This window comes from Xenopus tropicalis, chromosome 4 (genome assembly GCF_000004195.4).
Source record: "Xenopus tropicalis strain Nigerian chromosome 4, UCB_Xtro_10.0, whole genome shotgun sequence".
NCBI classification, from domain to species: domain Eukaryota; kingdom Metazoa; phylum Chordata; class Amphibia; order Anura; family Pipidae; genus Xenopus; species Xenopus tropicalis.
In genome coordinates this window covers 43,661,498-43,686,172 of record NC_030680.2, presented here as the reverse complement: position 1 = coordinate 43,686,172, position 24,675 = coordinate 43,661,498, and the positions used below count along the sequence as shown (strand labels likewise).

The 24,675-nt window shown below is 41.4% G+C and overlaps 1 long non-coding RNA gene across 1 annotated transcript; it reads left to right on the top strand.

Moving 5' to 3' along the window:
• Positions 1-18: 18 nt before the first annotated feature.
• On the top strand, positions 19-23,995 carry LOC116410369. Its single transcript, XR_004222335.1, has 3 exons — positions 19-315; positions 22,152-22,285; positions 23,308-23,995. It is a non-coding gene; the product is annotated as an uncharacterized LOC116410369 (long non-coding RNA).
• The last annotated feature ends 680 nt before the right edge of the window (positions 23,996-24,675 follow it).

Here is a 24,675-nt window from a genome sequence, read left to right as displayed (position 1 = left end):
AATAATAGAGTTTACCGCTGCTGTAGAAAGCCTTGCTTGTGTTTTGTGTATAAAAATGAAGAGAGCTCCTCGTGTGGACAGAGGGTCGCACTGAAAGATGCTAAAAGGGTGTTATTTACGTGTCCGCTAGCCTTTAATACTTGCGTATAGAACAACGGTTCCGGAATGCTCTTTTGTGTAATATATTGCTGATCCATTAACTAACAAATTATAGTTGTCAGTTTCCACTTAATGATCAAATCTTAAATAGGAGAGTAGTTTTTTCTCTCTTAATGGTAACATGAACTAAGGTCTTAATCGACATCACAATAAAACGTAAGTTATTTTAAATTTCTTTATTAGGTCACAGCAGATCCTATGAGTAGCGGTGGGTGTTAAGGAGAAGTGGAGTAATTACTACCAATACCATTTCCAATATGCGTCATGCACCCCTGGAGTTGAAACCTCGTTCATTATTTTAATTCATGATGCATGTAATTTTTCAGCTTGTCTTATAAACAAACGCAAGGGAATAAACAGCTCATTTACTTTGTATAAATGAGTGTTGTCCAACATTTTTTTGATAGCTAGTCATCCGATATACTGTGCCATACACACGTCAGCAATATTATGATAAAATGACAATGGCATATAAAAAGTGATTTGGTTACATCCTGGAGGAAATGAATTTGCCTGCGTAGTTTTGTGTCACAAACACAGATACAAAACTTACGACTTATATCTTATTACATTTTAAACGTACTCTAAATCCTTCTCCAATGGACAAATTAAGCAAAAATCTAATCCAATAGGGGACTCTGTGACACCCTGCTAAGAAGCCTATGTACCACTGACACCCATCCTCTGTACATGATCCCTTAGCCAGATTCCTATCCTTGTGGAAGCAACATTACAAAAACCATAGTTTAGAAAGCAGCTGTTTGTGTGGCAAAAAAATCAAAATAGATCATATCTATTCCAACCCCAATATCCAAGTCCCTACTTACTTAAAAATCAAATACATTTGTTTATATAATCTGTCCTTCATAAAGCCATGCTGATTACTATTTATAATGGCATTCTTCAGAACATAATGTTTGAAAAAACTTGCTTACCACAGATATCAAACTTTATAATTACCAGGCTGAGAACATAATCCCATTTTATGTACTGGAATCATACCAGCTTTTCTATAACCCCTTGAAATCCTATGTAGTTGCTCCATACAGCCCAGTAACAACAGTACCACTACCATAAAAGGGTGGTTCATTTTCAAGTTAACTTTTAGGGGCCCATTTACTTACTCACGAACGGGCCGAATGCGTCCGATTGCGTTTTTTTCGTAATGATCGGTATTTTGCGATTTTTTCGGAAAATTATCGCGACTTTTTCGTTACCAATACGATTTTTGCGGAAAAACGCGAGTTTTTCGTAGCCATTCCGAAAGTTGAGATTTTTTCGTAGCGTTAAAACTTGCGCAAAAAGTTGCGATTTTTTCATAGTGTTAAAACTTGCGCAAAACGTCGCACCTTTTAAGTTTTAACGCTACGAAAAAAGCGCAACTTTTCGCGCAAGTTTTAACGCTACGAAAAAATCGCAACTTTCGGAATGGCTACGAAAAACTCGCGTTTTTTCGCGCAAATCGTATTGGTAACGAAAAAGTCGCGATAATTTCCAAAAAGTCGTAAAGGCGCTGAAAAAATCGCAAAAAATACGAAAAAGTCGCAAAATGTTCGTTTTCCAATCGGAATTTTTCCAATTCGGTCGGAATTCGTGTCTTAGTAAATCAGCCCCTTAGTGTGTTATAGAACGGTCAATTCTTAACAACTTTTCAATTGGTCTTCATTTTTTATAGTTTTGAATTATTTGCCTTCTTCTTTTGACTTTTTCAAGCTTCCAAATTGGGGTCACTGTCCCCAGCAGCGCATAAACTATTGCTCTGTGAGGCTAACATTTATTTTTTTTTGTTACTTTTTACTACTTATTTTTCTATTCAGGTACTCTACTATAAATATATCTGTCTCATTCAAACTATTTCATTTAGTCTAAACACAAACAAGGACTATGATTTTTGACTATATATCCCCTTTAATTCAAAGGTGAACAACCCCTTTAAGGTTAACGCTAGCTATGTAAGTACCTAGTGGTTCCAGGGCCGGAACAAAAGGTAGGCAGAAGAGGCACCTGCCTAGGGCGCAGAAGTGAGGGGGCGCTAGGCAGGTACCTCTGTTGCCAACCCCTAGTCTGGGGTCTCTTACCCCTACCGCTAATTTCCTGGCGCTCCCCCCTCTGCATGGCAAATGCATGCTTAACTTACTGCGCTCCCCCCCCTCCCAACGACACGCATGTGCGCATTCGTGCACGCGCAGGGGGGGGGGAGTTCCATAACAGGCGAGGTGGCTAGGGCGCCTGGCCGGCTTGGCCCACCTCTGAGTCTCCGAGTGGTTCAACTTACATAACTAGAGTTAAGATGCATGTAGCAGCACTGTGGAACTGTTGTGGAACTGTTATGGAACTATTACAAAATGGCAATATTTATCTGGAGTCATAGTTATAATATGTTTTAGATGACCCAGCTATTTTTTTCTTATCAATCCAAACACTGTATTTTTTTATGAAATCATAAAGTTTTTGATTTACTTTGTATTCTTTTCTATCCAAAGGGGATATACAAAGAGGTATATTTGATTAGTAGGTTTTATTTCTTAGAGTGTATTGAAATGCAAAATAACATTACAGTGTGTAATATATCGCTATAAATGGCAATGGTGTAATAAGGGTATGACTGAGGTAAAAAATAAGCAATGTAACTATAGAGAGGGGGTAAGGATCAGGTGGGGTAACAAGAACAAAAATATAGGTAAGAGAAGAGGTAAGAGAAGAGAGGAGTGGATTAAACATACCGTATATACTCGAATATAAGCCGAGTTTTTGAGCACTAAAAATGTGCTCAAAAACTAACCCCTCGGCTTATACTCGAGCATATGGTATGGATGTGCCCGAAGTGCCCATGTGCCGATGTGCCCCCCCGACGGACTTGCGTACCTGTGCCCGCGCTCTCCCTATTCCAGCTTCCCAGAACTGCCATCCTAACTGTGCGCTCTCTTCTCCTTTGCGCTCTTCTCCTGTGCGCGTTTCTGATCTACTTGGCGCCGCAGTCGCGCCAGTGACGTCACACGCCCCCTTCGGTTACTCGTGGCCTCATCTTGCAAGGTCTAAGATGAGGCCACGAGTAACCGAAGGGGGCGTGTGACGTCACTGGCGCGACTGCGGCGTCAAGCAGATCAGAAACGCGCAAAGGAGAAGAGCGCAAAGGAGAAGAGAGCGCACAGTTGGGATGGCAGTTCTGGGAAGCTGGAATAGGGAGAGCGCGGGACTGAGGGAACTTTAAGTCGCTTGGCAGTAGCTGAAGGGCAACCAATTGGGGAAACAGATATAAAAGCGTTATGTGCAAAATTGGTAAGTTGCCATTTTTATCCCATAATGCAACCTTTTTTACTCACAACTGCTCCTTTTCTGCACCTGCCTGCTGATCTGAAATAGTGAAATCTTATCTTTGTAGCACTGACATTGGTTTAATAAAATAGGTACATGTTTATTACTCTTATTTGTGTCTTATGGATATAGCTGTGCTTGCTGAACTCATCTTACTCTCTTACTGGATTGTGTCTACAAACAAATCTTTATGACTTTGATTCTGACTACCCAAACTTGCTGTCCCTTAGTTTTGTGATTCACAAGGTAAAAAGATCTTCCTTGTTGTAAAGTGAATATCTTTTGAACTTTTTATAACTCTACTCATCATTTGAAGTTGTGACCACTTACCTAAGGTACCTGTGGCACCAACCTACAACCAACAGAAACATATATACAAAACATTCCATCACCTGTTCACCTGTTATTACAATGTTGAGAAAGTCATTATGGTTGTTAGAAGCTGAGGCATGGGCATTTATATAAAGTTATATAAATAAAGTAGGGATAAGAATTCAATATATTCCTTGTATTAGCAATGTAAATGCTATAATGCTGAGTAGGGGATTATCTAAATGTTCCATCCTGCTTTTGTCTGTCCTGTTTTATGCCTGTTCCAACTTGCTCCTACCTGTCCCGCACTTGTCAGGCCAGTTGTTCCTGCCTTTTGTTCTTTGCCTTTTCCAGTCTCTCCTGATCTTTGCCAACTCCACCATGTCTAGTCCCTTTCTAAGGCCACCACTGTCTAAAACACTCTATACCCTATATATATTTCTTAAGCTAGGCAATTTTTGGGATACTCAATTAAACCAAAGTATGAGCACACTTTGTGTGCTGGCTCGCTCGCACCAGCCCTACTGGTGACACCCTAGGCTTATACTCGAGTCAATAGGTTTTTCCACTTTTCTTAGGTAAAATTAGGTACCTCGGCTTATATTCGGATCGGCTTATACTCGAGTATATACGGTAAGTAACAAATATTATTGAGTAAGAGAGGGCCCAGAGAAGGGTATGGAAAGTCTCAGTTATGAAGAAAGACTCATCAAGTTGGGGTTGTGTATTCTGAAGAGGCAATTAAGGGTGCATATTATCAGGGCTCGGTACATAAATCCTTTGACTCCAACTCTGATTCCATGTACCCAAAATTGCTTCCGACTCCATGACTCCACAGCCCTGGATATGAAAGACTGATTTATAAATAGTGAGGATTTGAATAGAAAAATAAGTAGTAAAAAGTAACAATAACAATTAAACTGTAGTTTCACAAAGCAATAGTTTTTTTGTCTACAGGGGTCAGTGACCTCCATTTGAAAGCTGCAAAGAGCTAGAAGAAGGCAAATAACTCTAAACAATAAATAATGAAGACCAATTGAAAAGTTGCTTAGAATTGGTCATTCTATAACATACTAAAAGTTAACTTAAAAGAGAACCACCCCTTTAAAGAAGAACCAGCAGAGCCATGTTACAAAATGTTTGGTAAACTTCTCTGGTGTTACATAGTTACATAGTAGTTACATAGTTACATAGGGTTGAAAAAAGACCTGTGTCCATCAAGTTCAACCCATCCAAGTAAACCCAGCACACCTAACCCACACCTACCAATCTATACACTCACATACATAAACTATAAATACAACCACTAGTACTAACTGTAGATATTAGTATCACAATAGCCTTGGATATTCTGATTGATCAAGAACTCATCCAGGCCCCTCTTAAAGGCATTAACAGAATCTGCCATTACCACATCACTAGGAAGGGCATTCCATAACCTCACTGCCCTCACCGTGAAAAACCACCTACGCTGCTTCAAATGGAAACTCCTTTCCTCTAATCTAAAGGGGTGACCTCTGGTGCGTTGATTGTTTTTATGGGAAAAAAGAACATCCCCCAACTGCCTATAATCCCCTCTAATGTACTTGTACAGAGTAATCATGTCCCCTCGCAAGCGCCTCTTTTCCAGAGAAAACAACCCCAACCTCGACAGTCTAACCTCATAGTTTAAATCTTCCATCCCCTTAACCAGTTTAGTTGCACGTCTCTGCACTCTCTCCAGCTCATTAATATCCTTCTTAAGGACTGGAGCCCAAAACTGCACTGCATACTCAAGGTGAGGCCTTACCAGGGACCTATAAAGGGGCAAAATTATGTTCTCATCCCTTGAGTCAATGCCCTTTTTTATACAAGACAGCACTTTATTTGCTTTAGTAGCCACAGAATGACACTGCCTGGAATTAGACAACTTGTTGTCAACAAAAACCCCTAGATCCTTCTCCATTAAGGATACCCCCAACACACTACCATTCAGTAGATAGTTTGCGTTTATATTATTTCTACCAAAGTGCATAACTTTGCACTTATCAACATTGAACCTCATTTTCCAGTTTGCTGCCCAGTTATCTAATTTTGTCAAATCGCTCTGCAAAGCGGCAGCATCCTGCATGGAACTTATAGTTTTGCACAATTTAGTGTCATCAGCAAAAATAGAAACAATACTGTCTATGCCCACCTCCAGGTCATTAATAAACAGCAAAGGCCCAAGGACTGACCCCTGCGGTACTCCACTAACCACACTGGTCCAATTAGAAAATGTTCCATTTACAACCACTCTTTGTACTCTATCCTTCAGCCAGTTCTCTATCCAATTACAAATATTATGTTCTAGGCCAATATTCCTTAATTTGATCATTAACCTTCTGTGAGGTACTGTATCAAACGCTTTAGCAAAGTCCAAGTAGATGACATCAACTGCCATTCCAGCATCAAGGTTCCTACTCACCTCCTCATAAAAGGCAACTAAATTAGTCTGGCAAGATCTGTTACGCATAAAACCATGCTGGCACAAACTAATAGTATTGTGAACTGCAATGTATTCAAGTACCCTATCCCTTATTACCCCTTCCAAAAGTTTTCCTACTACTGATGTCAGACTAACAGGCCTATAGTTTTCAGGCTGAGAACGGGACCCTTTTTAAATAACGGCACCACATTAGCAATCCGCCAGTCTCTTGGCACCATGCCAGACCTCAATGAATCCTGAAAAATTAAGTGAAGAGGTTTGGCAATCACAGCGCTCAGCTCATTTAATACCCTGGGATGAATCCCATCCGGCCCTGGACCTTTGTTTACCTTTACATGTTCAAGTCTCTTTTGAATTTCCTCCCGAGTGACCCATGCGCCAGTAGCTAAATTACTAGAACTGGGCATATTACAAGGGAAGCCTTCATTATCTGGCTCCTCAGATGTATAGACAGATGAAAAATAAGAGTTCAAAATTTCAGCTTTTTCCCCGTTCTCATCAACCAACGTACCCCCCCGTGATAATAAAGTTCCCACCCCTTCTTGCTTCATTTTTTTACTATTCACATAATTAAAAAATAATTTTGGATTCTTTTTACTCCTAGCTGCAATATCCTTTTCCATCTCTAGTTTAGCTTGCTTGATAGCTTTTTTGCATGCTTTATTTGCTTCCTTGTACCTGATGAAAGTTTCCGCTGTCCCAGCTAACTTGAATGCCCTAAAAGCACGTTTTTTCTTACCAACCTCGACAATAACACTTTTATTCAGCCATAAAGGTTTTGCTTTGCGATGCCTCTCCTTGCTTACTAGGGGGATATACTGTTGTGTATACCTACAAAGCAATGTTTTAAAGATGTTCCATTTTCCTTGTGTCTAACCCCATGAAAAGCCTTTCCCAGTTGACACATTGCAGAGATGCCCTTATACTGGCAAAGTCTGCACGTCTAAAATTGAGTGTTTTAGTTACTCCCTTATAGCGCTGTCTCTGCAGCATTATCTCAAAGGAGACCATGTTGTGATCACTGTTCCCCAAATGCTCACCCACACAAATGTTAGAGATAAGTTCATTATTATTAGAAATCACCAGGTCCAAAATAGCGTCATTCCTAGTGGGTTCTTGAACTGCCTGAAATAAAAAGTTGTCATTTAGCATATTTACAAACCTACTAGCTTTTTCTGACTTAGCCACCCCATTACTCCAGTCAATGTCCGGATAATTAAAGTCCCCCATAACAACAACTTGACCCAGTTTTGAAGCCTCCTCCATTTGCAACAATAGCTGGGCCTCATCCCCCTCATCTATACGGGGTGGTTTATAACATACACCAATGATCATTTTCTTTGTGACCTTCAGCCCTACTGAAATTTCTACCCAAAGAGATTCGACGTTTTCATTGGTAATGTCTTTATTACATGGCTTTAAGTCTGACTTTACGTAAAGACAAACCCCTCCACCCTTTTTAATCTCTCTGTCCCTCCTAAAAAGTGTATAACCATTTAAATTCACAGCCCAGTCGCATTTATCATCCCACCAGGTCTCAGTGATACCTATTAAATCATAATTTTCAATACATGCAATAGCTTGCAGCTCCCCTAATTTACCCGACAAGCTACGCGCATTAGCCAGCATGCAGCGGAGATTATTACTTCTCCCTCTGATGTTTACATTAGCTAAGGGAGAATTAGAGCTAAGGCAATTATGAGACTGCTTTCCTTGTAACGGAAGCTCCTTATCTGATAAACTATATGCCCCCCTCACTCCTCCCCCACAACCCTTTGCTAGTCCCCCTACCCCGTCTACACTAATTTTCCCATGGAATTCTAGCTCACCCACCCCCCCCTTGTCTAGTTTAAACACTCCTCCAGCCTCTTAACCATTCTCTCCCCTAGCACAGCAGACCCCCTTCCATTGAGGTGCAATCCGTCAGGGCTGTATAGATTGTACCCCAAGGAAAAGTCAGCCCAGTGCTCTAGGAACCCAAACCCTTCCTTCCTACACCAAGACTTTAGCCACGCATTTAGCTCCCTAAGCTCCCGCTGTCTCCCTAAACTTGCACGTGGCACCGGCAAAATTTCCGAAAAAATGACATTGGAGGACCTTTGCCTAATCTTAGAGCCTAGATCCCTGAACTCACTCTTTAAAGTCCCCCACCTACCGTTCATTTTGTCGTTAGTACCGATATGTACCAAGACAGCCGGGTCATGCCCAGCCCCTCCCAATAATGTGTCAACCCGATCAACCACATGCCGAACCCTGGCACCAGGAAGACAGCAAACTGTCCGGTTGAAGCGATCCGCTTGACAGATTACCCTGTCCACTTTCCTAATGATCGAATCCCCTATAACCACCATCTGTTTAGGCCTAGCTCTGCTCTCCTCCCCACCACTACTAGTGAAACTGGTCTCCCGGCTGTTAGAGAGATCAGCCTCACCTAGAACCGCCAATCCAGAGTTCACACTCCCATCTTCTTCACACAATCTGGCAAATCTGTTGGGATGCGCAAACCCTGGAGCAGCCTCCCTTTTCCTTTTCCCCACACTAGATTTTCTAACTGTCACCCAGCTTACTGCCCTATCATCCTTTTGCTGCTCCCCTCCCCCCCTACTATCTGACCCCACTAGTTCTTGTTCAGTTAACAAGAGACCCCTCTCAAGATTGTTGATTGAACGCAGTGTTGCGACGTGTTCCTCTAGGACTCTAACGCGAGCCTCTAAAGTGGCAATTCGCTCACATCCACAACAGAGGTATGCACTTTGGAACTGTTGTTCCACAACTGCATACATGTGGCAGGCTGTGCACTGTGTCAGACCTTCAATGTTGCTACCACTCATTCTCCCAGTTACAAGAACAGTTAAACAAAAATAGGTATAAGGACTTGTAGTAAATACCTTGTTTTACCTTGTTTTTAACTCCCTTAGTGTTTAACTCCCTGAGTTTATAACTCCACTTACAGAGTCCCCACTAACTCCTGAGTTTATAACTCCACTTACAGAGTCCCCACTAACTCCTGAGTTTATAACTCCACTTACAGAGTCCCCACTAACTCCTGAGTTTATAACTCCACTTACAGAGTCCCCACTAACTCCTGAGTTTATAACTCCACTTACAGAGTCCCACTTAAAGAGCAATCACTTACAGAGCACCTACCACCAGAGCAAGCTCCACTGGAGTGCCTGTGGTTCTATTTATGCAGTCTGTAAAGGTGAACTAATCAAACCCCACCCTCCTCAAGCTGAGGGTAATTACAAGGGAATGTAACCTGCTGTAAGCCTATGGATCCCACAAACTTTGTAAATTAGCTCCAAAAACAACAATTACTTATGAAAAAAAATAAATAAAACCCAACAGTAAAAAAACACAATGGTTTTGATAAAGTTAGTAAAGAATACTTATCCCTTTTTAGTTGAAATGAAAGCAAGTTGATTCAACCAGCCACCAGCCTGTTAGTAAGCGGATAGTTCTTTAAATCTGGACATTTCAGTAAGTTCGTGAAACCATTCTTTGGCAGTGGAGGGATGTGGCAATTTCCAGTTTAAAGGAATCATAAATTTTGCAGTGTTAAGAAAGTGAGGTTCTATACAGGACATTAAAAAACTGAACAGGCATAGAATAAGAAAAGATTCTGATGGTGACCCTACAAACAGATTTAACTTTTAATCCCACATTTGACAAATTAGTGGACCAAACTTCCAAATGTTATGCTTAAGGAGGATATTTCAGAATTTCAGGGTGCTGCCTTGCATACTTCTTCCATGTGAAGCATTCATTGCCCTAGTGGAATACTCATTTATGCCCATTGGAAAACATGTTCCACTTTCTTGATAAGCCGACTAAATTCAGCTGACGATCCATCTACTTACCCTTTTTTATTACCAGCAGGAATAACATATATTCTATCAAACTTCGTTCTAAGCAGATGGTTAGACACCTTACCGTGTCTATATTGTGCCATTCCTTTTCCTGTTCTGTTTCAAGATTAGGGAAGAAAGAAGGCAGAACAATTTCCTTGTTTATATGGTGTTCAGTAAGGAAAAAATAACTGGTACCAAAAATACTGGGGGTTATTTTAAAAATTTGCCCAGCACAGAATTATTCGCATGGGGGGGTGTGGTTTGGGCACTGACAAAAATGGCCCCCTTACCGGGTTGCTCCTCTGTTTCAACCCACCACTATCCTACATATGCCCCCTAAATTGGTCAGATACACCCTCTACCCTAACCCTCTCCCAATACCTGGTAGCAGCAGAGCGAAACATGACCCACAGCCAGGACTGTGCCGGTTACATTTATCACATCCAAAGCAGAGTTGCCCAGCTGGGGAAACCTATATATCCGGCCCTTACAGCAGAGATTTAGGAAAAGGCAAAAACTTGATCCACAGGAGCAACAGGGATTAGCAGGCCAAACTCAACAAGAAGCCTCTCAAAGACAAGTAAGCAGAAAAAGCACTATACCTTAGCCCCTACCACAAGACATGGGGAGACAACAGATCTCAATCCACAGGTACATAATAATATATCCAGCAGCTCCAGAATGTCTAGGGAAGCGCAACTTGCTACCGCTGAGCACCAGGTCCCTCTGGAAGTTGACCCCAGAGACAAACTGAACCTGCAAACTGTGACTGAACATAAATTAACCAGGGCTGTGGAGTCGGAGTAGAGGAGTCGGAGGCAATTTGGGGTACCTGGAGTCGGAGTCGGCAAAAAATTAACCGACTCCGACTCCTACTAAATTTAAATGGGAATAAAAAAAAAAAAATAAAGCAAGTTTAAATGTCCCAATTCACAAACAGTCATAATTAATTACTTCTCTGCTATAAGAATAAAGCCCAATGTACGCAGTGCATAAACAAACACGTTGAATGACCATGAAGCATGCTTTTCATTGACTGTATGCTTCACTAAATACATTAGCATATTAAAAACAGAGGAGTCGGAGTCGTGAAGTCAGAGTAGGAAGTATCAGAAACTGAGGAGTCGGAGTTGGAGAATTTATCTACCGACTCCACAGCCCTGAAATTAACCCATACATATTGATTTGCAATCCAATGACATACCTGTGACAGGATCATAATCCACTGAGCCTTTGTCACCACTGGCTTTATTACAGGGGCAAACGAAAAAGCAAGGCATAAGAGCTCTGAGACCAACTTTGTATACAGACTCAAACAACCTTTGCTCTAAGCCAAGAACTGAAATTAAGGCCATTACATAGCCACTTCAAGGGAAAAGAAAATACATATACATAACATTAAAAACAAAACAAAAAACTTTTTATTCCTCTTCCTTATATACCCGCTTACAACCACAACACACAGTGCCCTCCTCAAGTGTAGCACTGAAATATAAACCCAAGGCAACAATCTCTGGCAAGTCCAACCCGGATAACTTGTATTGGCTTCACTGCGCTACCTTACTAAGCACAATGACGGGAACAGAAACAAACAAAGAATGTTTTCGAACAACAGACTTCTTCGAAAGCGGAACCACATTCACTTAACACCACAAAACAACCCAATTATCCACGGAACAGGACCCAGAGTACCTGTGCACCAGAAAAGATATACAAGAACTAAAAACATTACTACTCAGCTTCAAAGATGAGATACAGAGCGAAATACGACACTAAGGGGCACATTTACTAATCCACGAATCCGAATGGGAAAAATTCAGATTGGAAACGAACATTTTGCGACTTTTTCGTATTTTTTGCAATTTTTTTAGTCGCCGTTACAACTTTTACGTAAATTGTCGCGACTTTTTTGTAGCCGTAACGACGCCGTTACGATTTGCTCGTATATTGTCGCGACTTTTTCGTATTGAGCGCTTGTAAACGGCAGGCAAACCTTTCAGACTTTGCATGATTTTGGAAGCCTCCCATAGGACTCAATGGCACTCTGCAGCTCCAACCTGGCCCAAGGAAAGTCACGATACTGAAGCTTGAATGAATCCGAAATCTTTGTACTTGGCGTGACGGCTACGAAAAAGTTGCGACAATTCACGCAAGTAGTAACGCTACAAAAAAGTCGTAACGGCTACGAAAAAGTCGCGACAATTTGCGAAAAATCGCAAAATACCAATCATTACGAAAAAAACGCATTTGGATGCTTTTCGGACGTTCATGGATTAGTAAATTAAGTAAAAATCAGAAATTTATGCCATTGATCACAGAGTCCAACAGCTAGAACAGATTCAAGAATTCACCCAAGAAACGACATCCAATATGGAAACACAAATTCAGAACTTACAGGTGAAAATGAGAGATTTACATAATGTGCTTGAGGACCTAGAAAATTCCACTAGGAGGAACAACCTCTGCTTTCAGGACAGTGCAGAAACTGGACACTTTCCTTCCAAAATACTTCAAAGCCTTACTCCCCAACATTGAAGAGAGGTTTCTTCTACATGACAGAGCCCATAGAGCACTACGGGCCCGACCAATCGCACTATTGTCAGCTGTTAGAGCTTGCTTTCCCAGCTCTCTTGAGCTCGCCCACTCACTTCCTGCTGCAAAGACTCTGAGATCCTGGGACCCACTGTGTAGCCATTGACCCTCCTGCTCACAAAAATTGTAAGTGGCCTTTTTTTACTTATATACAGGTATGGGATCCCTTATCCGGAAACCTGTTCTGAATTACGGAAAGGCCATCTCCCATAGACTCTATTATAACCAAATAATTCTAATTTTTAAAAATAATTTCCTTTTTCTATGTAATAATAAAACAGTGCCTTGTACTTGATCCCAACTAAGGTATAATTAATCCTTACTGGAGGCATTCTGGATAGCAGGTGCCATATCTGTACATACATTTACACATGCACATACATGCATTTACACACACAACCCACCTTTTACTAAATGTAGCTTTTGTTTCTGATTTTCTGCTTTTCTTTGCTTTTCTGACTTTGTTTTTTTATTTTGTACATATTTACACACTTACATACTCATATACAAACTTTACACTCTTTTTAGAGGTGTACACACAAGTATACACAAACAGACACACATAATTTTGTTATTTAATTGATTTGCCTAATTGTATTCAGTTTTATACTTGCATCATTGTTCTTTGCATCTGTTTTAGCATAGCTTTGCGGTTTTGTAGTTTGGTGTAGAAAGATATCTTCCCCTGTTTTGGATTTGTCAGAATGTGTGCTTTGCAAAAATATATGGCACATAATATGCAGTCAGGTGTTCTGTTTGCAGAAACTGAGTTGGCAGGTGAAAAAATTTATATGCACTACTTTTATTTGGGGCCCATACATAACCACATACTTTGGTATATCTATGCATATTGCCCATCAAAATGTTCAGCAGACCTCTGGCGTTTATATTTAGGGTGATTGTATGGAAAATATTGTGTGAGATAAATGCAGCAAAACGCAACATTTTTAGGTGATTTTCAGAAATGTCATCCAAACTGCTAAATTTAGAAAAGCTTTGTTGTTTGGTAGTTTGGTGTAGAAATATGTCCATACCCATGTTTCATTTGTCAAAATGTGTACTTTCCAAAAATATATGGTTTTCTAGGGGTCTCTGTTCAGTTAAGGGGTGTTAAAGCACATAATATGCAGTTGGGGGCTGTTTGCAGAAGCTGAGTTGGCAGGTGAAAAAATTCATATGCACTACTTTTATTTGGGGTCCATACATAACCACATACTTTGGTATATCTATTTATATTGGCCATCAAATTGTTAAAGGGGAACTATTGTGAAATTATTAATCATTAAAATGAATCATATGAAGTTATGAAAGTCTCTAAATATAATGTATTAAAAATGTTATACGGTTTTAACATATATCAGCTGCTTCTCTTAACCCTGCTCCTAGCTCCTAACCCGGGGTCGGGTTTATCTAACTGACAGGTATGCCTTTCTCTTTTTCGCCACCAGTGCTATCAATCTGGAGCTATGGAAAGCCAGCATTGGTAGTCCAGTGGCTTCAGAGGCTCCGTTTGACAGATGTACAGATTCATGCAAAACTCCTGCTCTTTCCTTTTGCAGTGCCCTCTCCCTATAAATGTTTGTAAGAAGTAAGTCAGTGGCTGGTGAGTATTACATGCAGGACATTCAAACTGGAACATTAAAGTAGAGGCAGGAGTTTTGCAGGAATCTGTCCCTACCAATGCTGGTTTGTAATACACACGCTTTTGGGAGGGGGCTTGGTCAGGAGAGAGCAGGAGTTTTCTGTGAAGATTTCAGAGAAGGGACAGAGCTAAAGTTGCTGCCTTTACAGGTGCCTTTTGGGAGGGGGGGGAGAGGTATATGTCTCTGGGTATGTGTGTGTGTGTTTATATATGTGTGTGTATCAGTGTGTGTGTGTGTGTATATATGTGTGCGTGTATATATATATATATATATATATATATATGTGTGTAGTGCCACGCAGGGCTGGATTGTCTGAATCAAGACCAAGAATCAGCCCCTCCACTGGGGGTGACAAATAAGGACTATGATTGGCTATTTGGTAGCCCCTATGTGGACTGGCAGGCTACAGGTGGCTCTGGCAGTACATCTGGTTTTTACCCAAACAAAACTTGCTTCTAAGCCAGGAATTTACAAATAAGCACCTGCCTTAGGGCCACTGAGAGCAACATCCAAGGGGTTGGTGAGTAACAAGTTGCTCACGAACCACTGGTTGGGGACCACTGATGTACAGATTAATAATTTGGAGTATTGAGTGTAGTTTAGTACTATGGTTCAGTGAGCTTAGCGCAGTGGGTTGGTTCACTAAGTATAGCTCAATTGTCTGGTTCAGTGAGTAAAGCTCAATGATCTGGTTCTTGCAGTGTAGCTCAATTGTTTAGCTTGTAGAGTGTATCTCCATAGTCTGGTTAACGCTAGCTCAGTAGTATGGTTCAGTGAGTGAAGCCAGTGGCGTTGTTTATTTGAGTATAGCTGTATTGTGTGGTTCAGTGAGTGTAGCTCAGTCGTCTGGGTTAGTGAGTAAAGGTCAGTGGTCTGGTGCATGGAGTATAGCTCAATAATCTGATTCAGTGAGTGTTGGTCAATGGTCTGATTCCTGGACTGTAAGTCAACGGTCTGGTGTTTGTTCAGTGTAGTGTAGTGTAGTTCAGTGCTCTTGCTCAGTAATTGTAGATCAATAGACTCGTTTATTGACAATAGCTCAGTTGTGTGTTTCAGTGAGTGTAGCCAGTGATGTAGTTTAGTGTGGTGTATTGAGTGTAGCTCAGTAGTAATGTGCAGTGAGTGTTGGTCAGTAGTCTGGTTCAGTAATTGTAGCAGTTGTCTGCTTCAGTGAGTGTAGCTCAATTTTTTGGTTAAGTGAGTATAGTTTTAATGTCTCGTGTAGTGAGTGTAGTTTATTGGTCTTAATCTTGGATCATTGATCAATGGTGTTGTTCAGTAAGTGTAGCTCTATAGTTTGGTTCAGAAGGATTGATAAATAGTTTGGTTTACTGAGTGTAGCTTTGTAGTATGGTTCAGTCAATATAGCTAAGTGATCTGGTTCTTGCAGTGTAGCTCAGTTATTTAGTTTATAGAGTGTAGATCAATTGTCTGGTTCATTGAGGGTAGGTCAGTAGTATGGTTCAGTGAGTGTAGCCAGTGGTGTGGTTTAGTTCAGTGAGTATAGCTGTATGGTCTGGTTCAGTGAGTGTAGGTTCACAATCTGGTTCAGTGCCCTTCTTCCAGTAGTGTAAGTCAATGGTCTTGTGTATGGAGTGTAGCTCGGTCGTCTAGTTTAGTGAGTGTAGCTTATTAGTCTCATTAATGGAGTATAGATCATTGGTGTGGTTCGGTAACTGTAGATTAATAGTTTTTGTTAATGGAGGATAGCTTAGTAGTCTTTTTCATGGAGTGTAGGTCAGTGGTCTGATTCAGTGAGTGCTGCTCAATGGTCTGGTTCAGTGAGTGTAGGTAGTAGTGTTGTTTAGTTCACTGAGTATAGCTGTATGGTCTAGTTCAGTGGTCTGGTTCCTGTTATGTAAGGCAATGGTCTGGTGTATGGAGTGTAGCATAAAATACAGTAAGTGTGTTGACTTTGCAGTAACTGAAATGACAGAAATGATACACCATATGGGGTATTTTATTTTTGGGGCCCCTACATGCCACATAATTAGGTAAACCTAGCATCAGAGTGGGGTGGCAGGGACCCACCAGAAAACCTTAGATTGTGGGCCCACTCTTCAAAAATTTTTCCTTCACTCTTAACTCACTTTGTTTATTCTGTTAATCACTTCTCTGTACATATTATTTGCTATCCTATCTTTAATTTACTTTCTTTGTTATCATATAGAAATGAGGAATGACCATGGAATAGGCAAACAAAGCAAACAGCTGGGTGAGCATGAGGGCCCACTGGCACCTGGGCCCACTGGGAATTTTCCTGGTATCCTGCTGGGCCAGTCCAGAACTGGCCAAACCTATGCACATTGGGTATCAAATTGTTTAGTGGACCCCTGGAATTCATTTTAAGGGTGTTTTATCTTGGTACCTAATGATATGTGGGAGATAAGAATCTGTAGAGTGGAAGCTTTGAAACTATTTTACAAAAATTTCACAAATTTTTATAAAAACTGGTACATTTAGGAAAGCATTGCAACTTGGTAATTTGGAGTAGAAAGACGGCTGCATCTATTCTGGATTCATGAGAATCTGTTTTTTCCAAACATTTATTGTTTTCTAGGCTAAACCTACTCTAATATTTGGCCTTGAAATTTAAAGTGTGTAGATTTCTGGAGCAGTGCTTTGGAAAGTTAGTAGTGTACTGCTAGGAGTTTTTGACCTATACAAGTTAGAAATCTCCATAAAATATTTGGTATTGGCACTTTCAAGAGACATTGAACTTTCTAAATCAGTTTCTGATATATGTGTTTATATTATGGAAAATATTATTTTTCCATTATAGAAGCCTATATCTTGTTACAGAAGTGGAATTAAAAAAAATTAAAACAAAAATTCTAGCATATTTTGAAAGCTTAGGTTGTGCCAAAAAAAACAATATATTATTTTCCCAGGTGAACTACAATTACCCTCTAGGAAAGGCCCCTAAAGTGAACGAGTGCAAAATGTTCAAAACGTTGCAAAAACAGTCTTGCAATGCAAATTCCACTTTGACAAAATTGGCTGGCTGTTAAAAACAAACAATGGCCTTTTCAAATTATGCCAAAGAACAAAAACATGTCCTGTTACTACAAGGAGACAAATTTCATCAACACATCATACACTGAGGGGCAGATTCATGAAATCACGAGTTTGAATCCTGAATGGGATAAATTTGGATTGGATACGAAAATTTCCGAACATCGCAAATATCACGAAAATGCTTACGAAAAAATCGTATTAGTCATGATAATATTGTATTGGCGATCCAAAAGTCACAAAATTTTCGTACCAAACGATTGTAAACAGCAGTAAAACTTTTCAGATTTTTTTGCGCAAGCGGACGAAAAAGTTGTGCGGGCATCAAAAAAATTGCGCAAGTGACGAAAAATCCGGCAAAAATACGCTGGGAGCGTTCGAATGAAGAAGCCATCCAACCCCTTCTTAAAGCTATCTAATGTATAAGCCAGTATGACTTACCCAGGGTGGGAACTCCACAACTTCACAGCTCTCACAGTAAAAAATCTTTTCCAAATATTTCGATGGAACTTCCTTTCTTCTAAATGAAATGGGTGCCCTTGTGTTAGTTGGAAGGACCTACTGGTAAATAAAGAATTTGAGAGATTATTTTAAATATATAAGGATCCCCTTATATATTTATACCTAGTTATCATATCACCTCTTAAACGCCTCTTCTCCAGTGTAAACAACCCTAAGTTGGCCAGTCTTTCTTCATAACTTCTTACCAGCTAAGCTGCCTTTCTCTGTACCCTCTCTAACTGAATAATTTACGTATGAGCACTGGTGACCAAAACTGAACGGCATATTCTAGATGGGGCCTTACAAGCGCTCTGTAAAGTGGAAGAATAACCCCCTTCTCCTGTGAATCTATGCCCCTTTTAATACAGCTCAAAACCTTGTTTGCCCTTTCAGTTGCTGACTTGCATTGCTTGCTACAAGCCAAGGTTATTATCAACAAGGACTCCAAGGCCCTTCTCCATTAAGTAGCTTGCATATTTTTACATCACAGGTGCATGACCATACATTTATCCACATTAAATCTCCTCTGCTTCTTAGCTGCCCAGATTGCTAGTTTGTCAAGATCCTTCTGCAAGGTTGCCACACCCTGGATAAAACTGGTTGGGCTCGGTATAGAACCTCAGAGGGACACCACTGAGAACCTTACTCCCAAGTAGAGAATGTACCATTAACAACCATCCTCTGTACCCGATCCTGTAGCCAGTTTCCTATCTATGTGCAAATGACTTCACAAAGATCAACAGACCTTTAGAAAGCAGTCTTTTGTGGGGCACAGTATCAAATGCTTTAGCAAAATCCAAATAGATCACATCTGCTGCAACCCCATTGTCTAGCTTTTTACTAACCTCATCATAGAAAGCAATCAAATTGTAAAACTGAACATAGCTCTCTCAGTACCCAAGGGTGTATTCCATCTGGCCCTGGTGCCTTGTTCACATTAATTTTGAGTAAACCTTTATGTATCATATCCTGCGTCAACCACTGACTAGATTGAGCTAAGCCAACATTGTAGCTATTGGGTGGGTCTTGGCACTCTGGCTCCTCTACTTTATACACTGCAGAAAAGAACTGGTTTTCTTTATCCGTTGTAACCATATTGTTACAATAATTCAAAGATGGATCCCAAACAGCTGACACAGTCTTTACTGGTGGTCTTCCTCCAGGAAAATCTTGATCACTCTGGGGTTCTTTACCCACTGAATCCACTTTATAGCAGAGATGGCAGAGGTTTGAGGTTTTAAAGTCAAATACTTAGGTTACTTTCCAAGCCACTTAAAGAAAATCAAGTATATGTAACACTGTTCAGGAGTAGCTCCTCTTTTAAGTAACCAAGGCAAAAAAAATCTTTCAGACTTTTTCATAAGTCTTATTTGTAGTGGGTTTTATGGATGCCAACATAGTATTTATTACTGAAGAAGAAAAATTACAGAAGAAGAAAACCCTTTCTATTAAACTGTTTCTTTCAACCTCCAGACCTTTATATATAGTGTTTGAGGATAAGGATGCTTGGCTAGACCCTGAATCAACAGGTCTGATCTCCTGGCCAGCATTAAAGATCTGTCCACCACAATGGGTATCACACCGTTCTGGGCCAGTCTGGAATTATTGTCACTCCATTGGCCTTCTCAAACTTTATTTTCTTCATGACTCTGGATTAGGGAAAACTAAGAGAAGACATACTCCAGTCCTAATTCAGAGCATCTGTCGATTCCACTTGAAGACATTGAAAATGGGAGTAAAATCTGTTCACTTTCTGATTCCCCAATGTTGCCATTAGATATCTTTCTAGGCGACCCCACTTCTTGACTACCTGGATGAAAACTTTCTAAATCAACGCACTGAAAATCTATCTGATCCAGATGGATTCCCCAGTCCAGAGGACTGGAGTCTGTTGTCAGAGTCTTTGTCTAACAACCACCACTTTATTTCTTGTTTTACATAATGACTTTTTCCCAATGTAAATTCAGTTTTCTCCACTGCTAAATAAAGCATTGTTGCAATGATCCTATATGCCATCTGACCCACTTCAACATTGTAATTGTTGGTCCGTCAGATGTAAAAGAGGCCATTCATGTTAAAGTGGAGAAACCATCCCTAAACAGAGGTGGGGGACTTCGACACCATCTGTCTGCTACATACAATGCTGTTCTTATATCTGTACCCCGGCAGTTTCAGAACTCTTCACACATCCATTCAGGCAAGTCTAACAAGTAACAACTGTTTTGAAGAGTTGCATGATACTTTGGTAATCCTTTCAAAGGATGCATTCACATGTCTGTGAGTTTCAGATGTCACCTCTCTGAATAGTTACAAAGTGCCATTGTGATTGGATTAGTGGAAGAGTATATATGCTGAGGACTTCCCATACCAGTCAGTTGAACTGAAGAAGCTGCTCGGATGAGTAGTGAAACGTCTTCAATGATTACCTAACATAGTTACATAGTAGTTACATAGGGTTGAAAAAAGACCATTGTCCAACAAGTTCAACCCATCCGAGTAAACCCAGCACACAACCTATACTAACCAATCTATACACTCACATACATAAACTATATATACAACCAGTAATACTAACTGTAGATATTAGTATCACAATAGCCTTGGATATTCTGCTTGTTCAAAAACTCATCCAGGCCCCTCTTAAAGGCATTAACAGAGTCTGCCATTACCACATCACTAGGAAGGGCATTCCACAGTCTCACTGCCCTCACCGTGAAAAACCACCTACGCTGCTTCAAATGGAAGCTCTGTTCCTCTAATCTATAGGGGTGACCTCTGGTGCGCTGATTGTTTTTATGGGAAAAAAGAACATCCCCCAACTGCCTATAATCCCCTCTAATGTACTTGTACAGAGTAATCTTGTCCCCTCGCAAGCGCCTCTTTTCCAGAGAAAACAACCCCAACCTCGACAGTCTAACCTCATAGCTTAAATCTTCCATCCCCTTTACCAGTTTAGTTGCACGTCTCTGCACTCTCTCCAGCTAATTAATATCCTTCTTAAGGACTGGAGCCCAAAACTGCACTGCATACTCAAGGTGAGGCCTTACCAGGGACCTATAAAGAGGCAAAAATATGTTCTCATCCCTTGAGTCAATGCCCTTTTTTATACAAGACAGCACTTTATTTGCTGTAGTAGCCACAGAATGACACTGCCTGGAATTAGACAACTTGTGATCTACAAAAACCCCTAGATCCTTCTCCATTAAGGATGCCCCCAACACACTACCATTCAGTAGATAGTTCGCGTTTATATTATTTCTACCAAAGTGCATAACTTTGCACTTGTCAACATTGAACCTCATTTTCCATTTTGCTGCCCAGTTTTCCAATTTTGTCAAATCGCTCTGCAAAGTGGCAGCATCCTGCATGGAACTTATAGTTTTGCACAATTTAGTGTCATCAGCAAAAATAGAAACAGTACTGTCTATGCCCACCTCCAGGTCATTAATAAACAAGTTAAAAAGCAAAGGACCAAGGATTGACCCCTGCGGTACTCCACTAACCACACTGGCCCAATTAGAAAATGTTCCATTTACCACCACTCTTTGTACTCTATCCTTCAGCCAGTTCTCTATCCAATTACAAATATTATGTTCTAGGCCAATATTCCTCAATTTGATCATTAACCTTCTGTGAGGTACTGTATCAAACGCTTTAGCTGCCATTCCAGCATCAAGGTTCCTGCTCACCTCCTCATAAAAGGCAACTAAATTAGTCTGGCAAGATCTGTTACGCATAAAACCATGCTGGCACAAACTAATAGTATTGTGAACTGCAATGTATTCAACTATCCTATCCCTTATTACCCCTTCCAGAAGCTTTCCTACTACTGATGTCAGACTAACAGGCCTATAGTTTTCAGGCTGAGAACGAGATCCCTTTTTAAATAATGGCACCACATTAGCAATTCGCCAGTCTCTCGGCACCATGCCAAACCTCAACGAATCCTGAAAAATTATGTGAAGAGGCTTGGCAATTACAGCGCTCAGCTCATTTAATACCCTGGGATGAATCCCATCCGGCCCTGGACCTTTGTTTACCTTTACATGTTCAAGTCTCTTTTGAATTTCCTTCTGAGTGACCCACGCGTCAGTAGCTAAATTACTAGCACTGGGTATATTAAAAGGGAAGCCTTCATTAGGTGGCTCCTCAGATGTATAGACAGATGAAAAAATAAGACAAGATAAAACAAGTCCAGTTGCTTTAGATTTATTTATACTAGATAAAAAGTGACTGCGTTGTTATGGCTTGCTTATTGTAGGCAACACAGTAAAAGCATTCATATATTTTATTTAGGTCTGGAACTGGAGGTGACCCTTCGAAAAAGGTGTACTACACCACATTTGAGGAGCAACTGCTGCCGTACATCCACGGAGACAGTGTCAGTGGTGTTGCCGGCATCTATGATTCTGACAGGAATGTCGGCAAAGGTAGGTGTAATGACATTAATACAAGTGTATTTTCTCTTGCAGAGAAGCCTTATTGGTTAGGTGGGGTCAGCCAATCAGGGCTGACTCTGCCCTATTTAAACCCAGCCCTCCTCACACACGTCGCCTGAACATTTGGTTAACATCAAGCACTGTGGCCTGTCCCTAGTTTGTGTTTCCTGTTCTGGCTCCTTTTATTGTTTTCTTTCTTCTCGGTCCTAGCTCCTCGCCCTCTCCGTCCCGTCCTGTCTAGTCTCACCTGGTCTACGCCCTCTCCATCCCATCCTGTCTAGTCTCGCCTGGTCTACGCCCTCTCCGTCCCATCCTGTCTAATCTCGCCGGGTCTACGCCCTCTCCGCACTGTCGTGTCTAGTCCCGCCTGGTCTACACCCTCTCCGTGCTGTCTAGTCGCGCCTGGTCTACACCCTCTCCGTCCTGTCATGTCTAGTCCCGCCTGGTCTACGCCCGCTCCGTCCTGTCTAGTCCCGCCTGGTCTATGCCCGCTCCATCCTGTCCTGTCTAGTCCCGCCTGGTCTATGCCCGCTCCGTCCTGTCTAGTCCCGCCTGGTCTATGCCCGCTCCGTCCTGTCTAGTCCCGCCTGGTCTATGCCCGCTTCGTCCTGTCCTGTCTAGTCCCTCCTGGTCTATGCCCGCTCCGTCCTGTCCTGTCTAGTCGCGCCTGGTCTACGCCCGCTCCGTCCTGTCTTGTCTAGTCCCGCCTGGTCTATGCCCGCTCCGTCCTGTCTAGTCCCGCTTGGTCTACGCCCGCTCCGTCCTGTCTAGTCCCGCCTGGTCTACGCCTGCTCCGTCCTGTCCTGTCTAGTCCGCCTGGTCTACGCCCGCTCCGTCCTGTCCTGTCTAGTCCCGCCTGGTCTACGCCCGCTTCGTCTTGTCTACACCCACTCCATCTTGTAACAGCCCCTGCCTAAAGGACTCACCTTCCCATCTCCCCTTCCTGACACAGTTTTGCAGGCATCATGAACAGAATTCCATACACTGAAATTATTTTATTTTTTTTCCAAAAGGTGGCCAACGGTGCTCTGCAGGACTGAGCTCCACTCTACCCACCGAGATGATTCTGAAATGGAAGCAAAGAGATTAAGTGGGGATGAAAGTGACATCAATGTGCATTGATGTTGCACTTTTTTCAGAGCATGAGCCCTCCTAAACTCCCCAACAACACCAAGTCACACAGAAGCCCAAACCCGCCCAAAAAATGGAAGCTGAGAAAGATCGCTTCCACAGATCACTAATACAGCACATCAAGTCGTGGATGAAAAAATGCACACTGTCCATCTTGACTTGTGTGTTGCCACCAAAGCCTATAATGACAGTCAGGCACAACAAGCTGCATATGAGGCAGCTATGTTAACCCTGCATCAGAAGCACTTGAAGGTCCAACAAGAAAAAGTGGCATTGTTGGAAAATCAAAATTTACTCTTAGCCAAACAAAATGTCCTTATTGAGAGCATGACACATGCCCAAAAGGAAATGAACACAAACTTAATAAGTGTTCTACTTCTAGAGATAGTGCTGATACTTCAGCAACCACTTCTGAAGCTCCCAGTAGACAGCTGCGTAAAAAAAAAAAATGTGCCTGTATTTTCAAGTCATCTTTGATTTTTTTTTTTAAGTGGCAAATTTTGTATTAAGCAATAATATTGATACACATTAGTTCTAGGTGCTTTGCAAATAAACATTTCTCTTTTTGCTATTTGTGTTGGGGGTGGGGGAATCACCTGCTCAAATCAACATCAGCCTTAGTTGCCACTCGCTACTGCTGTGAGAAATAAAAGAAAGGAGCATTTCTTTTGTTAGCGGGCAACTAATTTCACTGTAAATAAAAATATTTTTAATTGTAGGTACTAACAGGAAAAGTAATTGCTAACGATTTCTGCCCGGACTTAATTCCGTCTGTCATCCGCACCTTGGACAGGATCTTGGGGATGTATGGGGTCATCCAGGGCCACATTGCCAGGTAATCAATGCCAGTTAGCCAGATTGTGCAGTACAGCACATGCTACCAAAATTTGGGCAACTTTAGAGGGGCTATACATCAAGCTGCCTCCTGACTTATCCAGGCTGCGGAAGCGGCTTTTAACCACCCTGAATGTTCTCTTAATCACAGACCATGCTCTGACATGTGCTTCATTAAAAGCACATTCAGCCTGTGAATGGGGGTGATCAGCCACCTAGAGCACGGGTAGCCAGCATCTCCTGAAATAAAATAAGATGTAATAAGATGATGAAAACAAATAAGCTGCTTCCAGTCTTCCTCTGTCAAAACACGGCCCTTTTGCAACAGATGTGACAGTGTGAGACTGATAGGTGACACTACAAGTAGCTGCTTTGACTCTCCCACTGGCAAAAGAGGGCACTTTTCCAATTGCAAA